This window comes from Pelecanus crispus, chromosome 2 (genome assembly GCF_030463565.1).
Source record: "Pelecanus crispus isolate bPelCri1 chromosome 2, bPelCri1.pri, whole genome shotgun sequence".
Lineage (NCBI taxonomy): Eukaryota > Metazoa > Chordata > Aves > Pelecaniformes > Pelecanidae > Pelecanus > Pelecanus crispus.
In genome coordinates, this window is record NC_134644.1 from 136,296,858 (window position 1) to 136,309,082 (window position 12,225).

Here is a 12,225-nt window from a genome sequence, read left to right on the forward strand (position 1 = left end):
TGAAAAGTGGTTCATGTTGTTACGAATAAATAAGGGAGGTCGCTCATCAGTGCTGCTAAGGTTTGGAATCGCCGTCCTTCACTTTGCTCTGTCTGCGAGTGGCGCTGGTGACAGTCACGACACGGGGATGTGCAGACGGGCGAGAGGCGGCACAAGGAAAGGGCACCCCACCACCCCATGCAACGTCCTTGAGACCCTCATTTTTCCGCTTGTTGCTCACACTCGTGTAACAGTCACTGGGAGCTGTACCTGGAACGCTCTCTGGAGAACACATAACTTGGGAGACGTCTGTTTAAAAGGGAAAAGGGGGCCCATCTGAGGGCACCGTGCTCTGCAAGCTTCCACGTAAGCGCGCTGAGGTTTTGGTTCCCACCGGGGAGGGAGAGGGGCTACGGCCGCTCGGGTTTTCCCTCAAAGCACGGCATAGGCGAGGCGAGGGGCGGGTGCGCCAAAAAGAACGGCCCGAGCCAGGCAGGAGTCGAACCTACAATCTTCTGATCCGTAGTCAGACGCGTTATCCATTGCGCCACTGGCCCCGCACGCGGCGCAGGGCCGGGGCGCGGCCCGCTCAGCGCAGCGCGCCCCTGGCTCGGGCCCGGCCCCGCCCCCTCCGGGCGTGCGCGGATGCCGGGGCGGCACCTGGGGCGGCCGCTGGGCGGCGACCGCCAGCTCCCTTCGATAGCTCAGCTGGTAGAGCGGAGGACTGTAGAGGCGCGGCCCGCGGGAATCCTTAGGTCGCTGGTTCGATTCCGGCTCGAAGGAGAAGCTCACTTTTTTTCCCCCTGCTTCTTCTTCCCTCTCCTTGGAGAAATTTGACTTTTTCGGCCGCTCCGTGATGGACGGGGCGCGGCCGCCGCTGCCGCCCCTCCGCCTCTCTCCCCGGCCTGCCATGTAATGTAACGTCTGAACCTTAGCAGCCCTGATGAGCGACCTCCCCTAATTTACTCGTGCCAACATGAACCACTTTTCATAGTAACCTTGCAATGCAGCCACAGATTGCGGCTGCTCCAAAGCCGTGGAGCATTCTCAAATCTAATCACCGGGGATGCCTTCCTCGCCTCACCTCGTTGCAAGCTCTTCTTTTCCACGCTGCACAGCCTTTAGAGATGTCAAAAATGGGGTTTTGCAAAAGCACACGCTTTTCATTCAACTGCACAGCAAGGCTGCTCTCAAACACATGTCATACGTAAGCAGCTCACATCTCTCCCTTTTTTGGGGAGGAAAAAAAAAAGAAGATACTGCAAAAAGGGGGCAGCCCTGCAGTAAACATTGAAACCCGTGTTGCAGTGACACTTTTGGAAGTGCTTCATTGTTTTCTGTGTTAATATTATTATTAGTAGTAATATTATTAGTAATAATATATTATTATTACAGTAATAATAAATTATTTAATAATAGTAATATATTATTATCATAATTATTATATCTGTTTGGCATTATCCTATCTGAAGCCAAAAAATTAGACCTTTTTAGGTCAATCTTGGCTAGTTTCATTAGGTCTTCGTTTCCAGGGTGATCCTTGGGGTGCCTGTTCAGCTCCGGACAGGTTCTCCTCATTTTGCATGTTGCTTTATGTGGTGCCAAATAACCCTTACTGATTTTGCTTTATATGGTGCCAAATAATCCTTATGGACGTGAGCTTTGAGCATCCTGGCTGATGGGAGTGGGCAGAAGTGCTCCATGGTCTCTTGACTTGAGGTGACGGATGTGAAGCTTGGTCTTGGCCTTTGGTTGTGCCATAAAGGGGTACACAGGACGATCAAGAAGAAGGTGGAGCAGTGGGAGAAGGCATAGGGGTACTTTATACAGAAAAGATTTCATGCAGAAGGACATGGGCTTGCTTAGGATGTTGTATATAACAGGGCCAGCACTCATACTCTGCTTTTTTTTTTCCTGTTTTCTATTCTGTTGTATTGCCTCTCCTTTTCCCTTCAAGTCTTCTTTTTCATCACAGGTGCTACGTGGTGTGCAGAAAAACACACTTGGCAGTGACTCCTGGCTTGGAGAGAGTAAACGTGTCTGAAGGCAGCCAAGTCCGTCTGCATAGCAGGGGAAGAATGGAAGTTTTCTCCTTCAGAAGAACCCAGAATGAGTCTTCTCTGCGTGAGAGTGTTTTTCTGGGGTAGATTTCAGCTTTGAGAGCGAGGAAGACCGACTGTCTGTGGGAATAGAGTGCAAGCAAGATTATCAGCAGGGAAACTGGTTTATGAAGCTCAGCAGGAGTCAGACCTGCAAGCTTCTGCTCTGAAGGTACACGCTTTGTGCCTTACGTCCCTGGTCCTGGCTACCTCTCTATTAACTAGTATATTTTTGTGCCTGCACATGGACACACACATGAGCCTTTTCTTCCAGCGTGGTGCAGTGCACCCCTCTCAGGAACAATCTCAGGAGAAATCCAGCATGAAAAGCCTACCCAGCAGGGAACAGGGGCACCCCTGGTGAGCAGAAATTAAGGGAAGACGTCCATTTCCTTAGGTGTCTGCTATCTTACATGTTTGCACACGCTAGCAGTCAAATCTGAATCCACAGTCCAAAAGCGCATCCTTTTGCCACTCCCCGGTGTGAGACAGGGCACAGACTCCATCCAGGGCTACAAGACTGATTTTTTTCTTGGTTAAGATTCACTCCTTCCTAAATAAATGACTCTACTGCTACTTTTTGCAGAAGCTTATGTAAACTCCTTCACTCCTTTTCACTCATTCAGTGGCACTCCTTGTTCCTTGACCTAAAGGATAGCTCACAAAACCAAAGCACACCCAGAGTTTCTTCTGGAGAAGGGACCATCTCCTTTCCCCCTCCATCTCCATCGCTGAGACATTTTTTTCTCTCCCACCTACCCAGAAAGTATTGACATGCTTGCATTTCTGCATAACAGTATTACCTGTAAGTGAAAAGGAAGGCAGAGAAAAAGAAAAAAAAAAAAAGATAAAAATACGACAGAATGAAAGCCAGGAAAAACAAAAGGAAAAAAAACAAATCCAAAACTCAAACCCCAGAAAAATGTAGGCACTGATCTCAGGACTTGCTGTACACTAAACAACTATTCTGCCTGTTGAGCTATGGCCTTGTTACATTAATGTACCTGCTTGGCTCAGCTTCCCACTCTTCTAGGACATGCTCATGTATTTAAATGCACTAAATGCTTTTTACTACAATAATAACCTATTCAGTGCTTGGATGATAGTGTAGCTTGCTAAATACTTCATTTAGGAGCAAAGTATTGGCGTCCGATCACCTGCAAGTGCTTAATTGTTTCTGTATCTGGTCTCCAACAAGGGCCAATAACGAGCGTGCACGTGTGTCCTATTCAATCATTTGTATCACTTAATAACGAAAGATGCTAGAGATCATAAAAACCCCGTTCATCAGACATTTCACTTTGATACACTGTGTCACTAGAGTGAGGTGGCCAGGCAGACAGATGGATTGGGGGTTGTTAAATGGCCTGATGGGTACAGGAGGGGACACCCACTCCAACAAAAAGAAATTTTCAGCTCCTATGTTGTAAGAAAAGGGTTGTTTGCATTTCAAGCAAAAGCTGTCTCTTCTCCTGGGGAAGGGAAGGGAAGGGAAGGGAAGGGAAGGGAAGGGAAGGGAAGGGAAGGGAAGGGAAGGGAAGGGAAGGGAAGGGAAGGGAAGGGAAGGGAAGGGAAGGGAAGGGAAGGGAAGGGAAGGGAAGGGAAGGGAAGGGAAGGGAAGGGAAGGGAAGGGAAGGGAAGGGAAGGGAAGGGAAGGGAAGGGAAGGGAAGGGAAGGGAAGGGAAGGGAAGAGATCTCAGGAGAATGAAGAGTATGAGGATAAAAATTTTCAGACTGCCTGGAGGATTTCAAAGGAGAGATGGTGAAAATGTTACCATATGATGAGGTGCTGGCTGATGGATGCAGTTTGAGGTATGTGGCATGTGCACGGATAAGATGTCCTGCTGATCACGCCGGTAGGGAAACCCTGGAAATGAGAGAACACCTTTCCTGATTTTGTTAGTATCTGAAACTTTATTATTTCTTGACTTAGGTACTCTTGTCAGTGTATCTATTTTGAATATCGTAAACACACGCATCTATCGTAACACACACACACATACCTACTCTTCACCTGGCTTGAGTTAAGTGGGATTTCAGGGTCACCGTATCTATCCAGCTATCACTTGGCTAACGGCAGCTCCCTTGACTGATGTCCTGGGCACTTAGCCATGATTTTTAGCTCCCCAGGACGTTCCCCAGAGCAGCCAAACCTACCTCGTTTCAGCAGCAGGAGCTGGATGAGCAGACATCCTCCAGCGTCAGCCAAGCTGGAGCGTGACAGTGGAAAAATGGAAGATGCTGGGAATAGACTTGGGTGCTGGAGATTCCCAGTGGGGTTGGGAAAGATCCCTGTAATAAGCAAGATCTTTTCAAAATGAATCTCTTTGGAAGCCGAGTTGACCCAGCTGAAGCCTCCCAGGGATGCTGAGCAGGATGTATGGCTACCAATTTAATTAAACAAATTGCTTAACGAGGAATTCCTCACCTCCAGCTTTCTAACTGGTTTTTTGGTGAGTTTTTTTGTTTTGTTTTTTTTTTTTTTTTCTCACCCATCTATGCCCAATTGGGTGGGAACCTCAGGGGAAACGCAGGCCGGGAAGGCGAGAGCTGGGGTGTAAAAGTGATACTATCGAGCCAGGCAGGAGTCGAACCTACAATCTTCTGATCCGTAGTCAGACGCGTTATCCATTGCGCCACTGGCCCCTAGCGGTGGCAAGGGGGCAACGCGGGTGTTGTTGGGCGTCGGGGCCGCCCCACTCGGGGCCAGCCGAGTGGGGCGGCCCCGACGCCCAACACTGCCAAAATTGGGGGCTGCAGGGCAGGAGCAAAGTCCTACACACCCTGATCGCCGAGCATTAGGTCTCCGGTGCTGCTCCCATCCCTAATCTTTGCTGCGTTGTTGTTCTGTGCGGGGGGACGGGGAGGGAAACTGAAATTCTCCAGCAGCGGGTGGAAGCTGTGCGGTGGAAATCCCATTTTTCCCACCGGCGTCCGGGTCCAAGCTCCGTATCTGATGTTGTTCCACGTTGATGAAGAGCTTTGCAAGCACAAGCTGGGAACAAGTCACATCATGTCACCTGCTGCAATATCTATGGCGAGAGGAAAAAAAGAAAAACATCATCATACCATCCCGTTCCCAAATGCTGGGAGTTATGTCATGCCCCTCCGCTCATAAACTCTGTTCCCCCAAACCCCAGCAGCCCCTGGGGCCAGCAGAGCCTGGCTGCTCCCATGGTGTCTGCAGGAGGAATTCCAGCTGCTGGGAGAGGGAGGTGGGATCTGCCTCTGCTTCCATGATGCTGTAGCAGAAGAGCCTTGTAGCCTTCACCCCATGCGTGGTCCTGCCTCTGCATAAGGACCCCAGAGCAGACAGAGGAGGCCCGCAGGGCTGGCACAGGCTGTGTGGTGCGGCGCAGAGCTGATCTGTTCCGAGGGATAAGGGCAGCTCTGAAGGTACCAAGATAGCATCAGCACCTTGTCTTCCAGGTAACCCCCACTCCGCTGTCCCAGCGATACCTCTCCCGTTACGATGTGCCTGACTCACGCCTGCCTGTTAGCTCCTGCCCCAAGCTCTGAGCTACTCTTGGTCTGTACCCCATGTTTTCTTCCTGCAGCTCAGACAGTTCTCTTGGGACTGCCAAGATGGGCTTTGCCTTTGAATCCATACAAAGCACCATGTTGGTGCTTCAGGAAGGAGACCAGTGCCCCAGTGGCTGTGGTCTTGGTCACTTGGTATGCTCCGCAAAGGCCACAACATCCCAGAACTTGTTTTCCAGTTTTCCCTTGTCAATCAGATGCAAAGTTAAGTTTTGCTTTTCCAAGGAGAGCCAGGGAACACCTCACAGATTAGTAACATTTTGGATTCAGCCTCAGGACTTCCTGGTGACACTTGCTGCCTGCTTTTCTGAGCCCTTCACTGACCTTACAGCAGCCAAATGTGTTGGCCCATCACTGATGGCAACCTGGGTGTCAGTGAGCTGCTGTGTTCTTTCCAATGATAGCCTTTGATTGCTGTTTGATTTCTGGCCTGACACTTGTCCATTCAGGCTGTCATAAACAGGTCTGTACCAGAGAGATCCCAGCTACTGAAAACAAACTCTTTATATTTAGCCCTAGCTTTATTAGGCTAACGACAACAAAAAAAAACCAGTTAGCCAGCTTTGGATGTTAGGGAGCATGGAAAAACATGAATGACTCTTCTTTCCGTTCCTTAGGAGGAGGATGGGATTCACCTAACTAACCTGCTGCCAGGGAAAATGCCAGGAGCTATTGGAGACAGACGTTAATCACTGCAACCTTATCTGAACGCACGTTGCTACCGTACCTCCCTCAGCAGCAGTGATTTTGCCAGGCTACTGTGATAAATGATGGCCTTTGGCTTGACTTGCTTGTGAGCGCTCCTTCAAGTCATGGACCATCTTGTGGGGTACTGAAGGTATTGCATTCTGGATAACAACAAGGATGTTGAGGGTGAAGTTTGAAAGGAGGATGAGGCCAGTTTCGCAGCTCCTTGCTCCTAAGTAATGAGGCCTCACTTCTCCTCCTCTCTTCTCCACTGTGCTCAGCTACACAACTTGCTTTGTCCCTGCTCTGGTGGTCCGTGGTCACTCCCAGCACCTGAGCCAACTTGATAGTCCAGAAAAGCAGCGGGTAATTTTCTAAGGGTTGGTGAGGTGAATCGGCTCAGGTGGTGCAAACGAGGGGACCAGACCTTGCAGCTGGGGCCAGCACGAGGAAGGTGAGAGGTACAGGCTGCCCCGTCCCGCTGGCCAGAGCAGCTCAGCCGCCTGCAGTTCCTTGTCAAACTGCAGCCCGAAGGAGGAGCGTCGTGCTGAGACAATGAAGCAGAAGACATGGAGTGGGAGCAAGGTGTGAGAATTGGAGAAGATATCCAGCAGGTGAGAGGTAGAGCCGCTGTCTGCATCCACAGACACCTCATTTTCGATCTGTTATTTCCACCGTCTCTTCATTTTCCTTCTTGCTCTCTCTATTTTTCGCAGGTGCTAGTAAGGTGGGCGGTGAAGACGAGGCCAAATTCCTCCTGATTGCCCCAGGCCAGTGCAGAGGGGTAAGAACAGAGGGGAGCAGCTCCTTCATAAGCAGAGACTTGCAAATAGCTCCACTTTTGCAGATGGGTTTTGGTTTTTTCCTCCACATTAGTCTTGAAAAAACACAAAGTGAATTAAAGGGTGTGTGTCCAAATGGCTGGTGGGCATATAACAACAGGAAGAGTGTAATTGCAAGCAGGAGTTTGCGGGGGTGGGGGTAGTGCCTTTTTCTAGTTGGGCAGCTTGGACTTGCACTTATTCCTCCAGTTGGCAGCCAGAGAGATGATCCACCGCATGCCTGGGCCAGGCAGGATAGAGGGCTCCCACGTATTCGCTGAGAGATCCCAGGGATGTTACCCCTGCTGCCATGATGGGACGAAGGATGATGTTAGAAAAGAGTGGTTTTTCAGATTTCCATGCACTTCTAAGAGCATTGCTCTGAGCAAACAAGGCCACTCAGTTTTGGCTAACAGAGCACATACTGTGTGCAAAACCAGCTGTGTTGTGGTGCCCTGCAATTCAGAAAACGGGTCCCAGTGAGAGGGTCCCTGCTCAAACCCAGGACAGGGCTGCAGCCAAGATAAGGATTTGAGGCAAAACCTTGGTCAAGCAGGGAACCATCCTCATGCCTGGAGAAAGCTGAAGCCAGAGCTGGGAAATCAGGCTAGTGGCCTGGGGAGGGGATGAGCATAGGTAAGAGCTGGAAATGAGAAGGGGTGATACAAAGGGGTGGGCAGGTAGGGAAGGATGGGTGTGCCTGACAGTATGCCAAGCCTACCTTTAGTGGCTGCTCCTAACCTCGTTTGATAGCTCTCCTGGCAGTGAGGCAGGCTACAAATATATGTAGTTTTTACAAATTTTTAAATTGCTGGTTCAGTTCTGGCTGATGGGGGATTCTCTCCTTTCTTCTTGCTCAGCACATGGTGCAAGAACCACATGTTCTTTCACCAAACCGTAAGTCCTCCAACAAACCCCACAGAAGCCCCTGGGATTCAGGTCTTCCTGATTGCTCCCATCCCTAGCAAACACTTCTTCCCTCCTGGTTATTGCGGGTCCAGCGGGTTCCTGCAGCTGAGGGAGGGTGCGTTCAGTAATGCTTTGGATATTATGGAGAACAAGCTGGCAACCCAGAGTGCTTGTAAGGTGCCTCAAGCTCTACGTGGAGATTTACCACATCCTTTGGCAAGGAACGAGTCATTAGTATCCAATTACACTGAAATCATACTTAATTCAAGACAGGTTAAGACAAAAAGCAAATAAAAACATTTACTCACAGCTGCCAAGATAGATAAACTTATAAAAGTAGTAGGTGGAGAAATGAGAGAAAACCAGGCTTCAGTTACTGGCTTTGAAGATTAAATCAGCAAGGCCATTCCCTTACATCCAGGCATTTTACTGCAGGCTCTCCTGACACAGTGAGGAGCAGAGAGCCTACCTTCCTCCACACCTTACACCTCAGGCTGTGTTGACCAAGAAGTGTTTCCTCATGGGGGAACAAAGCGCTTCTCACATCTAATTTCCTCCTGAAAAAACAAATTCTTCCCTTCCAGGGAGGTCCACCACTTTAGCATGGAGTTCCTCCCATTTTTTCCCTATCCAGGAGATGCACTGGCCCTTCCTCTTGGCAAAAATTAGAATGATTTCATTCCTTTAGCATTACCTGGCCAGCTAACAATACCTTGGCTCACGTGCTCAGCCAGAGTGCTGTCATGGGAAAGGCACTGGTTCGATGCCTGAATGCCACTATTTTCTTTTTTCTTTTTTTTTTTAAAAAAAAACCCCTTTTGTTCTGCAAGAATGTAAACGTCTCTTCTTTGGCCTGCCTGCTATCATTATTCTGGTGGGCACATGGCAACGTGTGTACATCTAGTCAGCCTTGGTTTGGAGGGAATGTCTTGCTTCAGGCTGGTGCTGGGATCAGGAGCAAGGGGAGTGGTTTCTGCTCATGCAAATGGAGGCTGCTCTTTGGTTCACAGGACTTGTCTTTTGAGGGAGAGGGTGAGACAGTCCACTCCATGGTAGAATCATAGAATCATAGAATGCTTTGGGTTGGAAGGGACCTTTAGAGGTCATCCAGCCCAATCCCCCTGCAGTGAGCAGGGACAGCTTTAACCAGATCAGGTTGCTCAGAGCCCCATCCAACCTGACCTTGAATGTTGCCAGGGATGGGGCTTCTGCCACCTCTCTGGGCAACCCCTTCCAGTGCTTCACCACCCTGATCATAAAAAATTTCTTCTTTATATCCAGCATAAATCTACCCTCCTTTAGTTTAAAACCATTACTCCTTGTCCTGTCACAACAGGCCTTGCTAAAAGATTCTCCCCATCCTTCCTATAGGCCCACTTTAAGTACTGAAAGGCCGCAATAAGGTCTCCTCGCAGCCTTCTCTTCCCCAGGCTGAACAACCCCAACTCCCTCAGCCTGGCCTCGTAGGAGAGGTGCTCCAGCCCTCGGATCATTTTGGTGGCCCTCCTCTGGACTCACTCCAACAGGTCCATGTCCTTCTTGTGCTGAGGGCCCCAGAGCTGGACGCAGTACTCCAGGTGGGGTCTCACCAGAGCAGAGCAGAGGGGCAGAATCACCTCCCTCAACCTGCTGGCCACGCTGCTTTTGATGCAGCCCAGGATACGGTTGGCTTTCTGGGCTGCAAGCGCACATTGTTAGCTCATAGAATCATAGAATGCTTTGGGTTGGAAGGGACCTTTAGAGGTCATCTAGCCCAACCCCCCTGCAGTGAGCAGGGACAGCTTGAACCAGATCAGGTTGCTCAGAGCCCCAGCCAACCTGACCTTGAATGTTGCCAGGGATGGGGCCTCCACTACCTCTCTGGGCAACCTGTCCCAGTGCTTCACCACCCTCATTGTAAAAAATTTCTCCCTTATGTCTAGTCTAAATCTATTCTTCTTTAGTTTAAATCCATTATTCCTTGCTCTGTCACAACAGGCCTTGCTAAAAAGATTCTCCCCATCCTTCCTGTAGGCCCCCTTTAAGTACTGGAAGGCTGCTATAAGGTCTCCTCGCAGCCTTCTCTTCTCCAGGCTGAACAACCCCAACTCTCTCAGCCTGGCCTCATAGGAGAGGTGCTCCAGCCCTCGGATCATTTTGGTGGCCCTCCTCTGGACCCGCTCCAACAGGTCCATGTCCTTCTTGTGCTGAGGGCCCCAGAGCTGGACGCAGCACTCCGGGTGGGGTCATGTCCAATGGTAGAGGATAAAGGAGCTGAAGGTTGTTGTGGGAAGGAGGAAAAGCAGGTTGCTGTGCTGCTGTGAAGTAGAAGAGGAGGTGGGGAGGTTGTGCTGGGCTTTGGGGAATCAGTTTAAAGGGAGCAGTGCTTATTCAACACAGAGGACATCCTGGGATTGCTGTGTGCTTACTCCTTTCTTACCCTGTTATTGTGTCTTTTTCCCTTTGTATCTTTCACTTGCCTCTGTGAAATTTCTCCTTCCAGTTTTACGAAGTGGCCTCACATAGGGACCACACAGAGGTACCCGTTAGCCCCCTGGCAGCTCAGTTTGCTCCCTAAACTGGAAGGAAATGGCCCAGGCACCTTTCTGCTCCCTGCACAGCTCCTGCAGCGCATGGGGCCAGGGGAGGAGTGGGGACAGCGCCAGCCCGGGGCCGGAGAGCAGAGGCATTGGTCCCGCTGCCTCCCACGTGCTGTTCGGGCACGTTTCCCTCAGAATCTCTCCCTAGCTGTAAAATGAGGGAAAGGATGAAAATGGGATCCCCAAGATGGAAAAAGGTGGACCTTCCTGCTCCACACATTGGCCCCTGCAGATGCTTTATTTCTCAGTTTCCAGCCTGGTGCAACCTGTGAGGGTCAATGTAAAGAGCATTTCACACGGGAACATAAGTCACCAGAGGAAGAATGGGAATTTTGTCACCTTCTTCAAGGCAAGAAGTTGACGTCCAACTGGGTGACACCTGGCTTGATAAAGAGACATTTATACTTCCCTGGAAGTGAACGATGGCTGACTTCAGTTCCTGGGAATAAGCAGCCAGTCTGGATGCATTTCAGATTACAGTCTGCCAGGAGCCCAAGGAATTGGCTATGAGACCTGACATAGTAGGAGCACCCTAATGAATGCAACCTGAGCCATGACCTGCAGAGGAAGCTTTTAAGGAAGCGCTGTACCTTCTCAGGGCAATCACCTGCACACCAGCTGGTGACAGGTGAGATGTCTTGCCAGTTTAGATGGGTAAGGGTAGGAGTCTGTTTAGCTTTTTTAAGTATTCCATAAATATAATCTATTTTGGATGGATATTAATGGATTTTTCATAGATAAATGATTTTATTTGTGATTTTGCTTCATCTCTCCTGGATTAAGTGGGATTTCAGTGTTACTGGTTGCCCGCTGGCATTGCTTGCTGAAGGTTAAGGTGAACTCTTACCCTGCGGCCACCTAACTCACATTGGGCTCCTTGGCATGTTCTCCAGAATGTTAAAGGATAGCAATAGCCATGCCTGCCCCGTTTTGGTTGCAGGAGCGAGGTCTCTGGTGAGTACCTCTGGTGAAGGTCAGGGATGGCAGAGGCATCCTCTGCTTTTTGGTGTGGAATAGGAGATTGGCCCCAGGCTCGACTCCTGAGGTTCCTCATGGTGTCTGTCGGGGGTAGGATAAGAAGCCCAGTGATTAGCAAGAGCCTTCGTGCGCAGCCCAAAACCCCCTCTCCTTTGAGTTGGAATTAAACCAGCGATGAAGGATTACCCTGAAAGCACCACAGCCCTCCACCCTGGGAGCTGAGCCATTGAAGGACGAGAGGTGCGGTCCTGAGACTGACTCTTGGCAAGATCCCACAGCGGCCCCAGTCCCAGCAGTGTGATGGCAAGTGGCAGACAGCCATCACTCTGGGATATGGGGAACCAAGGCCTAAAAGGCACCTTGAATACAAATTTCTGCACAAAGCAATGCTGCTGCAAAGCTGTTGCCTTGCTGCGAAGTGCTTCATAGCAATGATTGGGGATGGAAATAGAACCAAGGCCATACTATGTAGGTAACTGGAAGAGATGTGATTTGTAGTCTACTCATACATAAATCTATTATCACCCCTCTCATGTTTGCGTTACAGTCTTTGGGATTATCAGAAGCAGCAGAAACATGCTGTGTACTGCTCCAGCTTGTCACCTCCCACGGTTTCCCTGAAGTAAGATTCCC

General features: G+C 49.9%; 3 non-coding genes across 3 annotated transcripts; 1 reads left to right on the forward strand and 2 right to left on the reverse strand.

Annotated features, from left to right (window-relative positions):
* Positions 1-463: 463 nt before the first annotated feature.
* Positions 464-536, reverse strand: TRNAR-ACG (transfer RNA arginine (anticodon ACG)). The gene has a single exon. It is a non-coding gene; the product is annotated as a tRNA-Arg (tRNA).
* A 136-nt stretch (positions 537-672) lies between these two features.
* TRNAY-GUA (transfer RNA tyrosine (anticodon GUA)) lies at positions 673-762 on the forward strand. The gene is given in 2 exon segments: positions 673-709; positions 727-762. It is a non-coding gene; the product is annotated as a tRNA-Tyr (tRNA).
* A 3,889-nt stretch (positions 763-4,651) lies between these two features.
* On the reverse strand, positions 4,652-4,724 carry TRNAR-ACG (transfer RNA arginine (anticodon ACG)). The gene has a single exon. It is a non-coding gene; the product is annotated as a tRNA-Arg (tRNA).
* Positions 4,725-12,225: the final 7,501 nt, after the last annotated feature.